Raw genomic sequence first — 20283 nt, 5'->3', positions numbered from 1 at the left:
CTCTGTCATGATATAATTTGAGCATGTTCACACGTTTCACCCTATGAGGGTTCATGGTGGCACCCAAATCCACCAAGTATGAGACATCTCCTTTCTTTTTCAAGATAGGGTAAGGCCCAGTCCCTTCTTTTTCAAGATAGGGCAAGGCCTAGTCCATTTTGTACAGGCTCTAACACCCAAACCAATTGCCCAGGTTGGTACTCAACCATAGAAACCTTTTGGTCATACCAGTGCCTCACAAGCTCCTGGCTTGCCTCCACGTTCTTGTATGCTTTTACAGGTGCTCAGCGATTCTGGCAAAGACCTAGCACATAATCTAGGATGTCATGTTGGGGCTCCTAAAGAGGTCTCTCTCAACCTTCTCTTGCCAAACTTAAAGGACCCCTGACAGAGTGTTCAAAGAGCAGTTTGAAAAGGCTAAAACTACTCTCTTGTGAGGAACCTCTCTGTAGGCAAACAACTGGCATGGGAGAAAAGCATCTCATCTCCTCCTGAGTTTCTCTGGTAGACCCATAATCATGCCTTTTAAGGTCTAGTTTAATTTTCAAAAATACATTTTTCTTGGTGATGGTAAAGTGTAGTGAACGCATAAGTCACTGCATGCTCATCCCACATTGATTTAAGATAGGCAGACATAAGGTTTGTTCATCTATCTGAAATTACTTCCTTAGGAAAACCCACTCTAGTATAAATACTAAGGAGAGCTCTAGGTGCTGCAGGAGCAGTAGCTGTTCTAAGGGGTATGGTTACTGGATATCTAGTGACATGGTTCTCTACCACCAGAATTAACCTATAGCCTAAGACAGTAGGTGGGTCTAGGCGACCAACAATGTCAATTGTAGGAAGCTCGCCCTCTATGTAGTGTGCAAAGCTAAGCACACTGTGCTGTTGTCCAGGCAACCACACATTGGTTTACAGGGGTAAAAACTAGACCACCTAATGCTTTAATTTTTATAGGAGCTTGGTCAAGCAGTGAAGCCAATCTTGGAGAACTGCAAAGCATTTGTTGTATTCACAGCTTCAATCTTGCAACTCACACGCACAAAGGACTAACTCAAGATCAATTTACAAAAATACTTCAGATTATTATGTCATCTTTAACACCGAGATCATCGATATTGGTTAAGTACTTTTCGAGATATGAATTTTAGAATTTTAATAAAAATAGTATTTTTGTGCGTAAGTTTGCACCATAGGACTCAATGGAGGATAACCTTTAAAAATACATTATAAAATCACACAGTGGGTTTACCAAGTTCTTCTTTTGCAGGTTGGTAAAAGTCGTCGTTGGGCACACTGTGCCAGCTGGAGAAGTTCGAGTGGCTCCCAGTTCAGATGGGAGCAGCTAGAAAAGGTCTCTGGAGCTGGGCCACTGCAAGGGAGCACTTGGAAAAGCACTGCACAGGTAAGTTTAAAGGTAAATCTTGGGGGTCCTCTTGGAGTGTTGAGGTCGCAAGAGTGGGGACCCTTGGAGCGCAGCTGATTCTTTGGCGCAGGGCACAGGGCGGCTTGTGCAGAGCAAATCAATGTGCCAGGAGCTGTGCGCAAGGATTCCCTCAGAAGCAGGAGGTAGGTCGGTTCAAGGGTTGTTTGCAGGACAACAGAGGCACTCTGGCAGGAAGTCCAGGTTGTTTTTGAAGTCCCTTGACTGGGGCTTCCTTTTGGTCCTTTTTCAGTCCTGGGTGGACTGTTTTTCTTGGTGTCCGAAGTCAGATGACCAATACCAGGGCATTGGTATGATTCAGCTACTAGATGGTACAGTGCCACCAAACTTGGCACACTAGCAGCGTTTGTGCTCACGGTCATTGGTCTGAAGTTTGGTCTGGCTGTTGTGTCTGGTACTGGAGTTAGCATCCGGTCAGTGAAGTGGACCTCACTGGCTTGTTGGTTACTTGTGGATTTAGAGTGTTATCTCTACCCTGGAGGGATTTATCTGGTAATGTATGAAGCCTGGGGGTCCTCTGGGGTTCATTAGAGTTTTTCCAGTTGACCAGCAGCTCCTTAGCAGTGACGTTGGGTACTGGGTTTAGCAGGAATGGTTTTGTGCCTTTTATTGGATGCAGCAGGTCCACAGTTCTCATTCCCTGGATCTTCTTGGTTCTTGTCTTCTGTCCGGTGAATTTGATTTCTTGGTCTAGGGATGCCCACTAAATACTTTATTTAGGGGGCATTTTATGGGGAACCTGGTAGTGACCAATGGGTCATCTACTTAGGTTGGCTATACCCACTAAGTGACCACTTCCTGTGGGCAAAGATCACTTCCCTACACCTGATTGGTTATTTTCCTTCCATCCGAGATGGAGGACAATGAAATGGAGAGTCTACCTCACAGGCAACACCTTAGGGGTGGTGCCTGCTAGGCAGGGCCATTCCTCCTATCCTTAGTTTGAGTTTCCCACCATTGATTCCACCAAAAGCGGGGGTTTACATGGGGGCAGACATCTGCTGCTAGCATCAGGCCTGGAGGTTGAATTTCAAAAGTGGTAAGCCCTTTGAAGCTCACCAATAGGGCAGTGCACATTCCTGAGGGAAGGGGTGTTAGCACCTCCACCCAGAAAGGGCTTTGTTCTATATCAAGGGCACAGGTCCTGTAGGAAAGTACCATCTTGCCTGGCATGTTACCCCCATATTTCACTGTATATATGTTGTTTTAGTGTATGTGTCACTGGGACCCTGCCAGCCAGGGCCCCAGTGCTCATAAGTGTGCCCTGTATGTGTTCCCTGTGTGATGACTAACTGTCTCACTGAGGCTCTGCTAATCAGAACCTCAGTGGTTATGCTCTCTCTGCTTTCTAAATTGTCACTAACAGGCTAGTGACCAATTTCACCAATTCACTTTGGCATACTGGAACACCCTTATAATTCCCTAGTATATGGTACTGAGGTACCCAGGGTATTGGGGTTCCAGGAGATCCCTATGGGCTGCAGCATTTCTTTTGCCACCCATAAGGAGCTCTGACAATTCTTACACAGGCCAGCCACTGCAGCCTGAGTGAAATAAAGTCCACGTTATTTCACAGCCATTTACCACTGCACTTAAGTAACTTATAAGTCACCTATATGTCTAACCTTTACCTGGTAAAGGTTGGGTGCTAAGTTACTTAGTGTGTGGGCACCCTGGCACTAGCCAAGGTGCCCCCACATCGTTCAGGGCAAATTCCCCGGACTTTGTGAGTGCGGGGACACCATTTCACGCGTGCACTATACATAGGTCACTATCTATGTATAGCGTCACAATGGTAACTCCGAACATGGCCATGTAACATGTCTAAGATCATGGAATTGCCACCCCAATGCCATCGTGGCATTGGGGAGACAATTCCATGATCCCCCGAGTCTCTAGCACAGACCCGGGTACTGCCAAACTGCCTTTCCCGGGGTTTCACTGCAGCTGCTGCCAACCCCTCAGACAGGTTTCTGCCCTCCTGGGGTCCAGCCAGGCTTGGCCCAGGAAGCCAGAACAAAGAACTTCCTCAGAGAGAGGGTGTTACACCCTCTCCCTTTGGAAAAAGGTGTCAGGGCTGGGGAGGAGTAGCCTCCCCCAGCCTCTGGAAATGCTTTGATGGGCACAGATGGTGCCCATCCCTGCATAAGCCAGTCTACGCTGGTTCAGGGATCCCCCAGCCCTGCTCTGGCGCGAAACTGGACAAAGGAAAGGGGAGTGACCACTCCCCTGACCTGCACCTCCCAGGTGAGGTGCCCAGAGCTCCTCCAGTGTGCTCCAGACCTCTGCCATCTTGGAAACAGAGGTGCTGCTGGCACACTGGACTGCTCTGAGTGGCCAGTGCCAGCAGGTGACGTCAGAGACCCCTTCTGATAGGCTCTTACCTGTGTTTCTAGCCTATCCTAGGTAGCCAAACCTCCTTTTCTGGCTATTTAGGGTCTCTGCTTTGAGGAATTCTTTAGATAACGAATGCAAGAGCTCATCAGAGTTCCTCTGCATCTCTCTCTTCACCTTCTGCCAAAGGATCGACCGCTGACTGCTCAGGACGCCTGCAAAACCGCAACAAAGTAGCAAAGACGACTACTGCAACCTTGTATCGCAGATCCTGCCACTTTCTCGCCTGTTTCCTGGTGGTGCATGCTCTGGGGGTAGCCTGCCTCCTTCTTGCACCAGGAGCTCTGAAGAAATCTCCTGTGGGTTGACGGAATCTTCCCCCTGCAACCGCAGGCAACAAAAGACTGCTTCACCGGTCCTCTCGGTCCCCTCTCAGCACGACGAGTGTGGTCCCTGGAACTCAGCAACTCTGTCCAAGTGACTCCCACAGTCCAGTGACTCTTCAGTCCAAGTTTGGTGGAGGTAAGTCCTTGCCTCCCCACGCTAGACTGCATTGCTGGGTACCGCGTGATTTGCAGCTGCTCCGGCTCCTGTGTACTCTTCCAGGATTTCCTTCATGCACAGCCAAGCCTGGGTCCCCTACACTCTAACCTGCAGTGCACAACCTCCTGAGTTGTCCTCCGGCGTCGTGGGACTCCCTTTTGTGTCTTCGGGTGAGCTCCGGTTCACTCCTCTTCCAAGTGCCTGTTCAGGTACTTCTGCGGGTGCTGCCTGCTTCTTTGAGGGCTCCCTTACTTGCTGGGGGCCCCCTCTGTCTCCTCATCCAAGTGGCGACATCCTGGTCCCTGCTGGGCCACAGCAGCATCCAAAACCCTAACTGCAACCCTTGCAGCTAGCAAGGCTTGTTTGTGGTCTTTCTGCGTGGGAACACCTCTGCAAGCTTCTTCACGATGTGGGACATCCATCATCCAAAGGGGAAGTTCCTAGTCCTCTTCGTTCTTGCAGAATCCACAGCTTCTACCATCCGGTCGCAGCTTCTTTGCACCCTCAGCTGGCATTTCCTGGGCATCTGCCCAATCTCGACTTTGTCGCAACTCTTGGACTTGGTCCCCTTGTTCCACAGGTACTCTCGTCCGGAAATCCACTTTGGTTGCATTGCTGGTGTTGGTCTTCCTTGCAGAATTCCCCTATCACAACTTCTGTGCACTCTGGGGAATATAGGTGCCCTTTACACCTACTTTTCAGGGTCTTGGGGTGGGCTATTTTTCTAACCCTCACTGTTTTCTTACAGTCCCAGCGACCCTCTACAAGCTCACATAGGTTTGGGGTCCATTCGTGGCTCGCATTCCACTTTTGGAGTATATGGTTTGTGTTGCCCCTATACCTATATGCTCCTATTGCAATCTACTGTAATTCTACATTGCTTGCATTACTTCCTTTTGCTATTACTGCATATTTTTGGTATTGTGTACATATATCTTGTGTATATTTGGCATCCTCATAATGAGGGTACTCACTGAGATACTTTTGGCATATTGTCATAAAAATAAAGTACCTTTATTTTTAGTATATCTGTGTATTGTGTTTTCTTATGATATAGTGCATATGACACCAGTGGTATAGTAGGAGCTTTGCATGTCTCCTAGTTCAGCCTAAGCTGCTCTGCTATAGCTACCTTCTATCAGCCTAAGCTGCTAGAAACACCTCTTCTACACTAATAAGGGACAACTGGACCTGGTACAGAGTGTAAGTGCCCCTTGGTACCCACTACAAGCGAGGCCAGCCTCCTACAGGTCCTCACCCCAGTGAAGCAGATTTGCGTCTGGAAGTGGCAGGCTGTATGGGATCAGCCAGCCACCATTCCAGGTTAGTTAGCTTTTGCAGGGGGCACCTCTTAAGTAAGGTGACCCCGGGTCCATTTGGTAATTAATCCAATACTGGTACCAGTTTGGATATATCATTCTGAGCTGTTTGATACCAAACAACCCAGGGTTGAGAGTGGCCATCATTTAGCTGTGAAACTCGTACTGACCATTGTCCAGCACATGTATTAAAATGGCTGCTCTATTCACTCACTATGTCCCAGGTTTGGCAAGGACACAGTAGGGGCATATTGCTCATGCAGTTATGCCATCACATACAGTATGTTGTACTCTGCATTGGGGCTGGAAGGCCTGCCAGAGGGGTGTCTTGTCCATAGTGCATGCAGTGTATAGTGGAGTTTGTGTTTTATGTTTGCCCCAGAGTACTCAGCCCACAATTATAGGACTGTGTGTGCCTAGGTGCATGGCCCTTGAGGGTTGCAAAATCATTGCTGTTACCCTAAGGGGCCTACCCTTAGTACCCCATGCCCTAGGTGCCCAAGTACCTTTTACTAGGGACTTATAGTGGCAGCTAAAGGTGTCTCCAATGGTGCCAATGAATCACAAAAGTTTAGGGAAAGAGCTATGACCCAGGGAACCTGGTTAGCAGGGGCCCTGAGCACTAACAACTTCTTGGCTACGTCACATACCAGGCAAAAAGTTGGGGCTTACCATGTCAAAAGAGGACTTTTCTCACATCAATCGCTACCCTCTTGAAGGGAACCCCCCCATTGGAAATGGTATCGGGGGATCTTCAGTTTGCTACCTGCCTTGCCAATGGCCTGACAGGTCACACAGGAGCGACAGAACTTCACTTTCTCTGACATCTGGGGCACATAGAATTGATTGACCAACCTGTCCCTGGTTTGGTCAGCCCTAGATGCCCAGACAAGGGGAAGTCATGGGACAGGTCAAAAGGAATGCTCTGTACTATTGGGGGACCACTACTTTCCTGGTTGCCCCATGGTTTTGGGTCCCTCGTCTCACTTTTCAGGATTCCCTCCTCCCAGTATGCCTTATGGGTACCGCTGACATCACCTTCTTCCTGTCTGACAGCTAACTGTCTCAGACCCTTCAGGAGTGAGGCCCGACTTCTGTCCCAGCCTCAAGTCCTCTCTATGGGGACCACCTGCTCCTTGAAGTTGTGCCAAGATAGCAAGTCTCCCAAGGCAACACCCTCCTTTTCAGAGACCAAGCCCTTTCCCCGAGGTTTGGGCTCCTCCTAGATCTAAGGACATTTTGCAGAAGCCTTCCTAGGCTTATTGTCATTTCTCTTGTCACTAGGTACTGGGTCCACTGTAATAGGATCCATAGTCTCTTTACTTTCCCTTAAGGCTTTTTGGGCTCCAGTTGAGACACAAACCCCCCTAGGGAGACCCAGCATTGCTGCATGAGTCCTTCTCTCCACCTCTGCCCAGGCAGACTTTTCAAGGTCATTGCACAATAGACACTCCACTGGGATGACAGGGAACACAGCTACTTTCTTAGTGCCAGTAACCCTTCCCTACTCAAAGTCTACCACAGCCATGGGATGTGACTTCATAATATTGTCAGAGTTGACTTTCTCATGCACCTCATCTGGTGAGATCTGATTTGGGGAAACCAGCTTGGCCAGTGCCATGGTTATGCTGGCACCTGTACCCCTTAAGGCCTGAACTTCCACCCCATTGATTTGGCCACCACCTTTACTTTACCATGCTGGCAGGCCAGTGGGCCAAAGTTTCAATGTCCTCACCACCCAGGGAAACTAATGTGGATTCAGTATACCCCTTGCATTCTCCAGGAACAACTTCTACCCCAATTCCTACACTGGCAGTCCCTTTCGGAATGTCACCTTTGTTTGACTTTTTGGTGCATGCTGCCCCCCCCCCCCCCTCTTGTGCGCTGGATGTCTACGGACAAAGCACACTCCAGCCTTTGAATGGCCATAGTTCTTTTCCTGATACCCTTCCCCTTGGTTTGGGATGTGATGCTGGGTTCTGGGCTTCTTTTGGGGACTCTTTGGGCTTCTCAGACTTTTTAACTTCCCCCCATATTTTCCTGAAGGGGGGCCTATCCTCCGTTTTTGTGTTCACCAGCTGATGACTTCTTGGATACCCTAGTGTGTACCCACTCATCAGCTATCTTCCCCAGCTCCCTAGGGCTAGATAGCTTAGAGTTTACCAGATGCTGGTGTAACTTCTCTGAGGAATAATCTGTCAAGATGTGTTCTTTAACCACTAAATTGTATAAGTCCTCATAGGTATCAACCTTGTTACATTTAATACACTCATCCAGTAACTGCACAGAGGCATATACAAAACCTTTCCATTATCATGTTGCTCCCTTGTGTGTGGTCCTAAACTTCTGCCTATACCCTTCAGGGGTCAGACCAAAGAGCTCAATGGGTGCATCTTTAATGTGAGTGTAAGATTATGCCACCTCATCCTCTAGTGTCAGAAATCTATCTCTCCCCACAGTTGGAATGCTCTCACAGTAAAAACCTCCAATGTTTTGCACCCACCCTTCCTGTCCTAGGAGTTCTCTCATAGGATGCAGGCCATTTGTCTATGTCATCCTCCGAAGTATACTTGGGCACAATCCCATTTGGTACCCTTGAATCATACGCACACTCAGCAGTTACCTCTGTGACTTTGTTGGTACCACCAATCTCCTGGGGTCTCGCCCCCAACTTGACCTTGCTCTCCTCCAGGGTCAATCTCTTTTCTTCTAGGGCCAGCTTCCTCTCCTGGAGCTCCAAGAGCCCAAGCTGGGCCTCTATGTCCTTTGTGAAGCTTCTTTCATTCCCAGACAGGGAGTTATGTTTTCAACGACTTATAGGGACACCACTATCCTGATCTCCTGTAAATGGATCTACATTGTCATCCTCTTACCCACTCTCAGGGGTAATATCATCTTCCAGCAGGGTCTGTTCTGTCCTTGTGTCTTCGCAGGCTTTGAGGGATTTTTCCAGGTCAGTCTTCTTAGCTGACACTCCTGGAAGGATTTTTCTCCCTTTGTGCTGCACAAAGCCCTCAACGCACTTTTTTTCAAAGTAAGCATGGTGGCCAAGTTGATTCCTGTGCCCTCCATCCTTGAAGACTTTTTGTAGTAGTAAGAAAAACTTTTTGCAACTCCATGGACTTGTTCTTCTTGGAAGCAGGTACATTTAAAAAGTCATAACTTGGACAAACTTTTACCTCTCGACTTAGCAAAAACGCTCATAGCCGGTTACTAACTTATTGCCTGAAACAGCTAAACACAAGTTCTGGATCCCACCACTTGGTACCAATGTGAAGGCTTTGGTGTACTATATGGTATGGCTGGGAAGCCTTACCGTGTAGTACACACACCAATACCATCTTGGGTCCAGTCAGGTATGTCAACTTAACCGTAGCTCAACCCTGGGTTGCTGTGGCTTCGAGCCGTAAGGCTTAGCAAAGGAACAATGTGTAATGCATTTAACAGCATCAAACAACAGAATAACAAAGTAACACAACATGAAAGAAACAAGACACCAATTTATAAACATAGAGCAGATTTTTATACATTTGTAGAGACCTTGATCATTAAATCCCACCCGAGATTTCCAGAGATACAGGTTGTAGAAATAATAAATATTTTTTATGTCAACTGCAAACAAGCGTTGGCCAACAAAGAGTTTGGAAACGTTTGAAAGGTTTGTAAAAGTTAGTTCAACAACTCCGGCATGGGGGCAACCAAATCTGTCAGCACAGAGATCTAGCGGGCCAGGTAGGACACTTTGGACACTTACCTGGCCACCAGCACAATTTTTGGGCAAGATCCAAACTTTACAGGATGACCTCCATAGACAACAATGGAGTAGTTCTTATACTGAGGGACGTACGCTCAAAGATGCTCAAAGATGTTCCTGGTGCTGTGCGATCAACAGAGGTAAAGTCCAGTTAAGTCTACAGGTTAGTGGGGATGGCTCTGTCTACGGATCTCGGGGTCCCACAAAGTCTTCTTTGCAGAGTTCCAATGGCTGCCAATGCCTACCTTGCACTTTTGCAACACATTGGGTAAGGTGCAGATCTTTGGTGGAAGCTGGTATCCCTCTCTGTTGACAAATCTGGTCATAGCCAACACCCACGGGGACAGCAGACACAGGTGCACCTTTTGGCTATCTCCAAATTATCCTTTTGGGTGCCCGACGTTTAGTAGCAACAAAATGTTTCCAGTGTCTACCAGAGATGCAACTTGGACTCTTTAAGCTCTAATGTCCCCAGTGCCATTCTGGGAGGTCAGCCAGTTGACCCTTGGAGTCTGCTTCAGACTGGGCACTGGAAATCAGCTTTCCTCCAAGCCAGGCCCACAGAACATGGTCCAAACTCAGCTAGCCCAAAGTGCAACAGGTGCAGTCGCTCCCCTGTCCCAGTCTCAATGCACTTCCAACGGGTGCAGAGTGGTCTTCTTCTTGTCCTCCTTCCGAGTCCAGCGAGTTATGAGGGTTAGTTTGCCAGGGGTGCCATATTTATTCCAAGAAAGTGCTCAGAGGGGACCACATGGTCCCTAGCCAAGGGCCTACTGGGTCCCCTCCTACCTAGTGATGAAATTCCTTTGATGTGTGGCATCTTGCTATCCTAGAATGCCACACCTTTGCCCCCTTCAAGATGGCACATACCTCCCTAGGTCGTGAGGTGCAAGGTAGCCCACCCTAGTGTTGAAGTAAGCCTCAGCAAGGCCTACTAGTGCAAGGGGTTCACCTTTCTGTGCACAAAGTCCTCAGACCATGTAGGAAGAAGTTGGCACAGGAACTGAAATAAAAGACAAAGTTTATTAACCTCATGAGGTGGTACTACAGATCAAACAGCACCCTTAGGTAATGTCTGAAGTAGCACACTGAACTGAGAGAGCATGGTCCTTTTATACCAACGCAGAGGCTAAAAGGAGGTGGTACAATTATAGAAGCAAGACTTGCATACATGTAAGGTCATGTGGAAAATGCACAGTCGACAGGTAGGAGGAGCTAACAGTTTTCAAGGACTAACAGCTGCAGACCTTACTGAGCATGTGCAAAAGTGGGAGATGCTAAATATAACTTGTCACTAGGCAGATTTCAAGAGTAGTTAACAGAAAGGTAGGACAGAGCATATGGTGAGCACATGGCAGCATGTGACAGAGAAAATGGCTGCCATGAATACAAAATGGATTCCGCGAAATGTTCACAATAGTTACTAAATACAAGATGTCTTCTGTTAATGCTTAATCTAATCGCTGCTAGACTACAACAGACGACCCTTTCAGCATTAGCTGAAGACATTCGTCTTTCTGGGATAATCTAAATATTCATCTTGTATATTTATGCTCATCATTTCAGCTATTTCTTTATCTAACATATGTTGTGCTTTCATTTCTGTAATATTTCTTTTGGTAGGCATACAAGCAGTAATACACATGGAGTAGAACATTGGACCACACTGAATACAGATACAGCATGTGAAAAATATTGAAATCATTACACACAGGATAGTCAGTAGTTTCCAGCCCCAGGCGGAAACAAGAGCCCAAAACCATCCAGAAAAAGTCCAAGTACCAGTCTCTGTGTGGATTTCTGCAGCAATTTTATGCTATTTAGATATTGCATCATATACGGAAGGTGAGTGATCAGGAATGAAAACACAGCAACTACTACAGATGATGCGACATGCACCACCTCGGTCAGCTAATATCACATCTAGTACCATACGATTTTGGAGCGCTACAATCCTTACAATTTGGAGCTCCTCAGTAATATTACCAAGTGCCAGAGCTGCCTGATTGGTAACAGCTTCCACAACCCTAGTCAATCGTCTCACTTTCCTACTGTTTAACGCAGCACCCACAAAGGGGAACAATCCTTAATTAAAATCAACATATTGTTGGAGGCTAGTATCCGTTTGGTCTACCTCATTTGTACTTATTTCCCTTTTATATCTATTGTTAAAGATGTCATTGAGCAGTTTTAAATCTTGGTGATATGATGCAGGGGCCAAAAACACAGGGGGTAATAGAAAAGATACATAACACACACCTGACCACCCAACAGGTAGTTGGTAATATCCATAGTTACCACAAACAAAATATGTATTATGTGAAGCTGTAAAACTACTATTATTTACACCCTCAATAGTTAAAATCAAGGTACAATTGCTTATCCCTACTGGAATTCGCCCAATGCTACGTATACATAAATCTGCTTTAGTTTTTCTAACCGAAATCACAAATTGTTCTTTCTTGTCAGAGTCTCTTATATTTGTGAAGACATATGGTATTGAAACATTGTCCGGTTGATACTCTTCCCATTCCCATTTAGTTCCTTTGGCTTGGGGATACCCATCTTTGTCTTGGTAGCATACTTTATTAAGGCGAAAAAGAAGTCCGCCCTCTGTACGTTTTCCAGATGCGAACAAAAGCGTGTACCAAGCTTGACAAGAACCATTGTGTGAAAAAGGAAGAGGAATGAAAGGTGTTCCTCCTTTCTTTTGATGCGCAGGTATCATTCCACATACCCAACAGTTAGTAGTATTTGTAGCATTATGAGTATGATGCAACATCTGATTGAAAGTATTATTGAAGTACGATTGACGGTGCTTCTGCTCCTGATAGGGAAGCGTAAAGTAATAGTGATCCTCTGGTACTAGAGTAGAGCCAACAAAAAACTCACGAGCAGGAGCCTTCTTTTCAACAAACCAGGTGATTGTTGCTGTAACCACCAAAACAACAACAAACCCCATAGTACTAATGATCAGTTTGTTATTCATTTTAGCAACAGTGATAATCAACCCTTTCAGAAATGAATTAAAAACAACTGTTGGAACTCTTATCCCTGGGCAGCCGCTGATTTCTTCACCACGGGCCAAGACGGGTGCCACTACCCTAATGCATGGCTGTTCCCCCCCACTTGCCACATTGGCTCTCCGTTTCACTAACCCAGGGCGGTAGCTCAACCAGTTTATTTAAACAAATGTTCAGATTCTTTGCTCGGTCTCAAATTATATCGCGACACTCCAGAAGTCGTATGGTCCGGGAAGACCTCTACAGATTCGTCAGGTGATATAGCACGGCCTTTCTCCGTAGTAAAAATCTCTCGATGATCGGTCAGCACAATAGGTTCCACCAAGGTAGGCAGCACTCTCTTGCAGTGAGTACTATGGACCCAATTCTTTCGGTTCATCACTCGAACTGCTGTCCTTGTTGCAAGGAGCACCTGTTCTGGGCCTCGCCACCTTGGTTCCAAGCTGCTTGATCTTTCAAAAGACTTAATCATCACCTAGTCACCAGGTCGGAGTTCATGGCCTTCACCTGTAGATCTGTCAGGAAGTGCTTCTCGAACCTGTTGATGAATAGAAACCAAATTGTCGGTTAACTGTGCCAAATAATCATTCATCAGGACACAAGGTACATCATATACAGATTTTGGCTTAGAATCTCCCCAAATATTCATTGGCCTCCCGAATACAATTTCACAGGGGGTCAGGCCTGTTCGAGGGTGTGGCACTGCCCTAATAGACAATAATGCCAATGGTAATGCATCCGGCCAAGTTAAGGATGTGGAAGCCTGTATCTTCGCTAACTTCAGCTTCAAAGTAGCACTATACCTTTCCACCAACCCTGCTGATTGTGGGTGGAAAACCGCATGGAACTTCTGTTTGATACCTAATCCATTCAGGGCATACTTAATAACTTCCCCAACAAAATGTGGTCCGTTATCACTCCATAAAAGTCTGCAAACACCAAACCTAGGGAAAAATTATTTCAAAAGCACCTTCGCTGTGGTAATGGCAGTATTATCCTTTGTGGGGTACGCCTCTATCCATTTACTGAAGGCACATACCACCACCAAGACATACTTTAAATTGTTGCAGCGTTCAAGCTGAATATAATCCATTTGTAGAACTTCAAAAGGTGCAGTTGGTGTAGCAAACCCTCCCGCAGGAGTACGTGTCCCTTTTCCAGGATTGTATTGTAAACAGATCAAACAAGACTGTACTACTCTCTTAGCTGTACTGGAAATTTCTGGATGCTCCCAAACTTGCGTAAGCAACTTTGTTATTGTTGAAGCTCCAACATGTGCCAGCCCATGTGCCATCTGAACCATAGGTTGTACAAAAGCTATAGGCAATTTCCATTTATCCATCTGCTTATTCCGCCAACAGCCCTCATCATCCAATTCTCCATCTTCAGACCATTGCTCACGTTCTTTCACAGAAGCAGATTTCTGTATATCTAATACGTCTTGTCTAGCATTATGCCAACGTTCAGCTTGTGACTTCACTACATACATAGAAGTAGTACTTCGCTGCATCGCAGTTTCACGTGCTACGCGGTCTGCAAGAGCATTACCTTGCCCTATCTTAACGGTCACTTTCTTATGTGTACTACATTTCACAATAGCTAGTTTCTTTGGATATGTCAATGCAGTCAAGAGGTTATGCACTAATTCTCCGTGCATTATCTGCATCCCGTGGGATGTGAGAAAGCCTCTCTCCTTCCAAAGCAAACCAAAATCATAAGCCACTCCAAAAGCATAGCGGCTGTCTGTATAAATGTTCACACTTAAATCAGTACTAAGCTCACATGCTCGTGTCAAAGCTATGAGTTCAGCTGCTTGAACTGACTTCTGTGGTATACGAGCTGTCTCCACTACCGTATGTATTGTGGTGATTGCATATGCAGCTGAGGTCGTACCATCTGGCAACTTCAAACAACCCACAATTCCCTGTCTATATCTGGAAGGGGCGTATCTTGTAAATCAATACGACCCTTTGTCTGTTCTTCGGTAATGAATATACAATCATGTGTTTCTTGTGACTGAGGCTGAGACACCGGATATGGCAACAAAGTGGCTGGATTTAGTGTTGCACATCTCTTCAGTGTGATGTGAGGAGCCAACAATGTCAACTCATATCCCGTTATACGGGCGCTAGTTAAATGTTGTGTCTTTGTTTGATTTAAAAGAGCATCAACCGCATGGGGTACTAACACCAACAGCTTATGTGACAAAACTATCCCTTCACTCTGACGTATTGACACAGCTGTTGCGGCAACTGAACGAAAACACCCAGGCAACGCTCGAGCGACAGGATCAAGTACTGCTGAAAAATATGCACAGGGACGCTGCTTATCGCCATGTATCTGTACTAAAACTGACAATGCACATCCATCTTTCTCATGTACGTAAAGTGCAAAAGGCTTCATGTAATCTAGAGTACCTAACACTGGTGCGGAACAAAGGGCTTGTCGCAGCTGCCTGAAAGCAGTCTCACATTCATCTGTCCATGGGAGGGGTATTGGAGTATCTTTAGTCAAAAGTGCTAGAAAAGGTTTGACAATGTGTGAAAACCCTAATATCCATTGCCTACAAAAAGAAGTAAGACCAAGGAATGCCCGAACATCTTTCTGAGTAGAGGGTACTGGTGTGTCTAAAATTGCTTGAATACGATCTGATGTAAGTGCACGGCCCTCCTTAGACAAAAGGTGACCTAAATAGGTTACCTTTGGTCTACAATATTGCAATTTATTTCGTGACACTTTATGATGGTTTGAAGCAAGAAAAGAAAGTAAGGACAAAGTGCACTTTTCACATTGCTCAGGGGTATCAGCCGACAACAAAATATCATCAACATATTGTATGAGAGCCACACCTTCAGGCAAAACAAAAGAATCAAGTTGTCGTTTTAACGCTTGACTATAAATACTTGGACTCTCCGTATAGCCTTGAGTAACTCTGCAAAATCTATGTGATTGTTTATTCAAAGTAAAACCAAACAAATATCGGCTGTCAGGATGAATAGGGATCGAAAAGAAAGCATTCTTGAAGTCTATCACAGAGAACGTAGTTGCTGTCGGAGGAACCAAAGTGAGGAGTGTCGTGATGCCAGATACCACAGGATATTGTGGTATCACAATCTTATTGACTTCTCGTAAATCAATAATGAATCGGTAAACCCTAGTATCAGTATCCTTTTTCAGAATAGGAAGAATCAGACTGTTACAAACATTATACAGAACTTCCTCAACAACTCCATCTGCAATAAGATCGTGCACAATTCGTGTGAGTGCTTCTTCTCCCTCCTGTGAAATTTTGTATTGAGGCAAACGTGGCAATACAGCTCCCTCCTTGACACTAATATGTACCGGTGGAATAATCATTTGTCCCACATCAGTATCTGAAGTAGCCCACAAAGTACTAGGGAGTGAAGCTAATGCAATATCCTCTTTAACAAGACAAACTCTTTCCATCACAGGATGATTATCATTTAAAATAACACACACCCCTTCAGGAGAGCATCGTATTGTAGCCCTGAAATACTTGAGCATATCAAGACCCACAATATTGTCTGGTGTATTTGGAGAAAGCAAAAATGGACATGGAGCAGTAAATTTATCAACATGGAATGCAAGTGGTTGTGACAATGGGCTAGGGGAAGGTGTTCCATCGAAACCTATCGATGTACTGGTTAAGCCAGACAGGGGAGCCCTTGGAATCAATTATTTAGACAAGGCGCTACGAGTAGCTCCTGCATCAACCAGAAACTGATCAGTAGAACCCAAAACATGTGCTGTAACATAGGGACCCCTCTGATCTACTGGAACTTCAACTGATTCCTTACCCCATCCTAGGCAATCCTATGCATAAGCAGAATCTTGGAAATCAGGCTGCACATGGTCAGACCTCTGGTATTGGTTCCGTCTATCAAAAGTGTTAAACTCATCCTGCCCTCGTACATTAGCATCAACCCTAGCATGATCATTCGTGCTTCTTCTAGGTCCTGAATGTCCTGAGCGATTTCTCATTTGTCCCTGACCACGTGAACACTGCTGAACACGTAGTGCTGGACAATCGGCAGCCCAATGCAAATATTTCTTACAATACGCACACTGATCAACAGACAAATTTGAACGAGTGTAAGAAATACCAGAAGATCCACGTCCACCTCTATCACTACCTCTAAAAGGCGGACCATAAGCTTGAGCCAACATAACCTTCGTCTTTAATTCTCTAATCTTTTTATCCTCGCTACCTTTTGCTTCTAATTCCTGACGTTCATAATATTGAGCCATAGTCAAAAGAGAAACCGGAGTAGAGGTAGTGCATGAACTTTCACTAGCTTTTAGATGACTAGCTATTCCTGGTAACAGATTTGCGACATATTTATCGACAAACAAATGTCTGCCCGTATCATCTGACAATAACTGACCGCTAAAATCATGAAATGCTTCTTCAAAGCTTGTAAAGAAATCAAAGACCGATTCATCTGCCTTTTGCTTACAAGACGCTAAACAGTCCAATCTATTTTTTTAGGGGGAATAATCGTTTTTAACTTAACTAATATGGCTGCAGGAAGATCTAGAATCAACTGATATGGCTTTTTCGCATGTTCCCTATCCCCGACCATCTGTTCTAATTCTTTCCATGACGCCCCAAAAACTGCACGATCATCAATTTTACGAACAGTTCTCCACATATCTGGCGGTAATATCAATCCGAAAAATAAATCAATGTCAGCCACAGTCATAGTACAAGAACTAATTGCTCCCTCAACTTCCTCATAAAAGGCGGCTGGATTTTTCCGCGGGTCAGGTAATGCTGTTTTAACTGCCATTACATCTGCCCTATTCCAAGGAATATACACCCAATTATAAATAAAATAACCCTTAGCATCAACAGAAGTTTTATCATCACTTGTACCCAATCCTTTAGGAGGAACATACAAAGGCGTGGCCTCCCGCATTGGGTTCGCGTGAACTATCATAGTCTTATCTGTTCCGAAGATGAAGCTTGCACCCCACCGGTCTGAGATGTCCGTGCAACTACGTCCACAGCCCTTTTCTCCTCTTGCAAGCGGACTGCCGTAACACATAATTTCACCAACCGCCTGATTGCATCAGCCACCTGGGAGAAAACAAAAAGACCATCACGCATTTGCTTATGATCAGCTGCTACATCATCGGGCTCTAACTCATCAGAATATTTCCGATATAGTTCAATAACTTCTGAGCCAAATGCCTCAGTAAAATATAGCTGCTCCTTTTTCATCCACCCTTTCATGTTGTCTAAAAGTTTAGAAGCAGAGACAACGCTACGAATTGTTTTACGAGCAATAGATCTAAGCTCAGACGCATGGTCAGCAGGCAACATAGAGCAACTGTCTCGCATCTTCTGTTTCTCCGAACTGGAGACCTAGCTAACTCATGAGGGGCAGAAGGGACGACATACGGAGGTGGAGGGCGATCCAGTAACATTAAATCATCATGTGGTTTATTAAGGATAGGATAGAGAGGTTGCCTAACGGTGTATTGGCCAGTTACCTGTAATTTACGTTCTTTCTCTTCTAGCTCCTTTAAGTCATTTATTTCTTTCTTTCTTATTTCCAATGCTTTCACATATACATTCTTCCGCTGCTCTTTCTTAAGCAAGGCTTGCTCACGCTTCACTCGTCCACGCACTTCTTTCTCCCACATTCGTACACAGTCAAACATATCTTGCCTAGACTTTCGCTTACACATACATTGTTCCACATACTCAATCTTTCGCAAATCAAATGACCCATGCATAGGCCAACGTAACACAGGATCCGCACAAGTGTATTTATTCCATAATGTGCTGTACATTATAGAAGAAAGACCATGTTTAACATACATATCTCTATCTGGCGTCCCCTCTGGGGGTGCCGGTTGCGATTCTTCCAGTCTCAAATTGGTACCATTACAAAAGCAACACATCCTACGAAGTGCGCTAAAAACAGGCATGCCAAGAATAGTGCAAAATATGCAATATTATAATCAAAGTAGCACTTAAGGTGCCGTTCAAATCAAAATTAAATTGGAGAAAATTCTCCTCATTACCTGCCTATATAAATTGCAATTTATATATCAATTCAAAGGATACAAATTGACTAGTCACCCAAAACACGAGAGCCACAGTAAGTAGTGCTAAACTACATTACCAAACAAAGGCATCAAAACCCACAGCAAGTGCCGTAAAACGGCTCTTACCAATCACAGGGTGTCCAGGTTCCAACTGCCAAGTTCTAAAATCGACCAAATGGTCACTGCATGACGAATGAACAAAAAGGATCTCAGTCGAGGACCGGTGCCACCTGGATGATCTAATCAGAAGGAAGGGAAAAACGCCATGGTTGCCAAGACTCGGGTCTCCTCAGGCATTGATCGTCCCCAGCGAGATCCCAATCCTTTGTCGCAACCAATCCGTTGGGCATCCGAGTCACCGATGAGTCCCTATTCATGCGCCAATTTTGTTGAAGTAAGCCTCAGCAAGGCCTACTAGTGCAAGGGGTTCACCTTTCTCTGCACAAAGTCCTCAGACCATGTAGGAAGAAGTTGGCACAGGAACTGAAATAAAAGACAAAGTTTATTAACCTCATGAGGTGGTACTACAGTTCAAACAGCACCCTTAGGTAATGTCTGAAGTAGCACACTGAACTGAGAGAGCATGGTCCTTTTATACCCACGCAGGGGCTAAAAGGAGGTGGTACAATTATAGAAGCAAGACTTGCATACATGTAAGGTCATGTGGAAAATGCACAGTCGACAGGTAGGAGGAGCTAACAGTTTTCAAGGACTAACAGCTGCAGAACTTACTGAGCATGTGCGAAAGTGGGAGATGCTAAATATAACTTGTCATTAGGCAGATTTCAAGAGTAGTTAACAGGAAGGTAGGACAGAGCATATGGTGAGCACATGGCAGCATGTGACAGAGAAAATGGCTGCCATGAATACAAAATGGATTCTGCGAAATTTTCACAATAGTTACTAAATACAAGATGTCTTCTGCTAATGCTTAATCTAATCGCTGCTAAACTACAACACTAGGATTGTGTCTACCTGAGGGCAATAAGCCCACAGTTAAACTGGTTGAGGGGCGAGTTTCCTCTCTCTGGTCCTGTCTCCATGCTCTATACAGGAACAAAAGGCTTCCTGGTCAGGGGTATTGGGCCAGGCGGCCCATCAAAGGCAGCTTCCCCTTTGAAGCACACCTCTGGGTTAACCCTTTGAGTGGCCATCCTGGCAAAGGAGGTGACACCTCACTGCAATCACTGCCTTTATCCCTGAGCCTAGGAGTCATTCACATGTTTCCCCAGACGGTCAGAAAGCTGTCTGTTTGTGCATGCCTATACCTTTGTGAGGCCTCTGAGCGAGCAAAGCACAGACCTGCAACTTTCTAAAAGTTGCCTACCTTTAATATCAACTTTAATTTTGATCTGGGCATCAGGCGCACTTAATACCATGATTAATTTGATACCTTACATTACCCAGTTTGGTAGTCCCAGTCAAAAGTATGTCGGGTTGGTATGCCATCCGGTATCTCTGTATTAGCCAATGGGTCTTCCAACTGTTCCCACAGCAAAACGACAATTTTGGAGAGTTGCTGCTGAGACATATCGTGAAACATATGTCTTACTTAGCAAAACATTGCCCCCTGCAATAGGACTCTATAGACCTGCTTAGGGGGGACCTACATATAATGTTAAGGAAAGGGTGGCTTTGCCATTGGCTGAAATGGCAAAGTGAAACTGGCAGTGAAAACACTGCCTTTCCAGTCTGCAGTGGCAGGCTGGGAGCCTATTTGTAACTTGTCACATGAAGGGTGGCACAAACAGTGCTGCAGCCCTGAGTGAACACACTGTTTTACATGCC

The 20283-nt window shown here is 45.5% G+C and overlaps 1 protein-coding gene across 1 annotated transcript in view; it reads left to right on the top strand.

The window, feature by feature from the left end:
• Positions 1–20283, top strand: part of DOC2A (double C2 domain alpha) — an 846604-nt gene that overhangs the window by 230815 nt on the left and 595506 nt on the right. The window lies entirely within an intron of this gene.

Source organism: Pleurodeles waltl, chromosome 7 (genome assembly GCF_031143425.1).
Source record: "Pleurodeles waltl isolate 20211129_DDA chromosome 7, aPleWal1.hap1.20221129, whole genome shotgun sequence".
In the NCBI taxonomy this organism is placed as follows: Eukaryota; Metazoa; Chordata; class Amphibia; order Caudata; family Salamandridae; genus Pleurodeles; species Pleurodeles waltl.
Note: the sequence above shows the minus strand (reverse complement) of the source record. Positions and strands in the feature narration are given on the sequence as shown.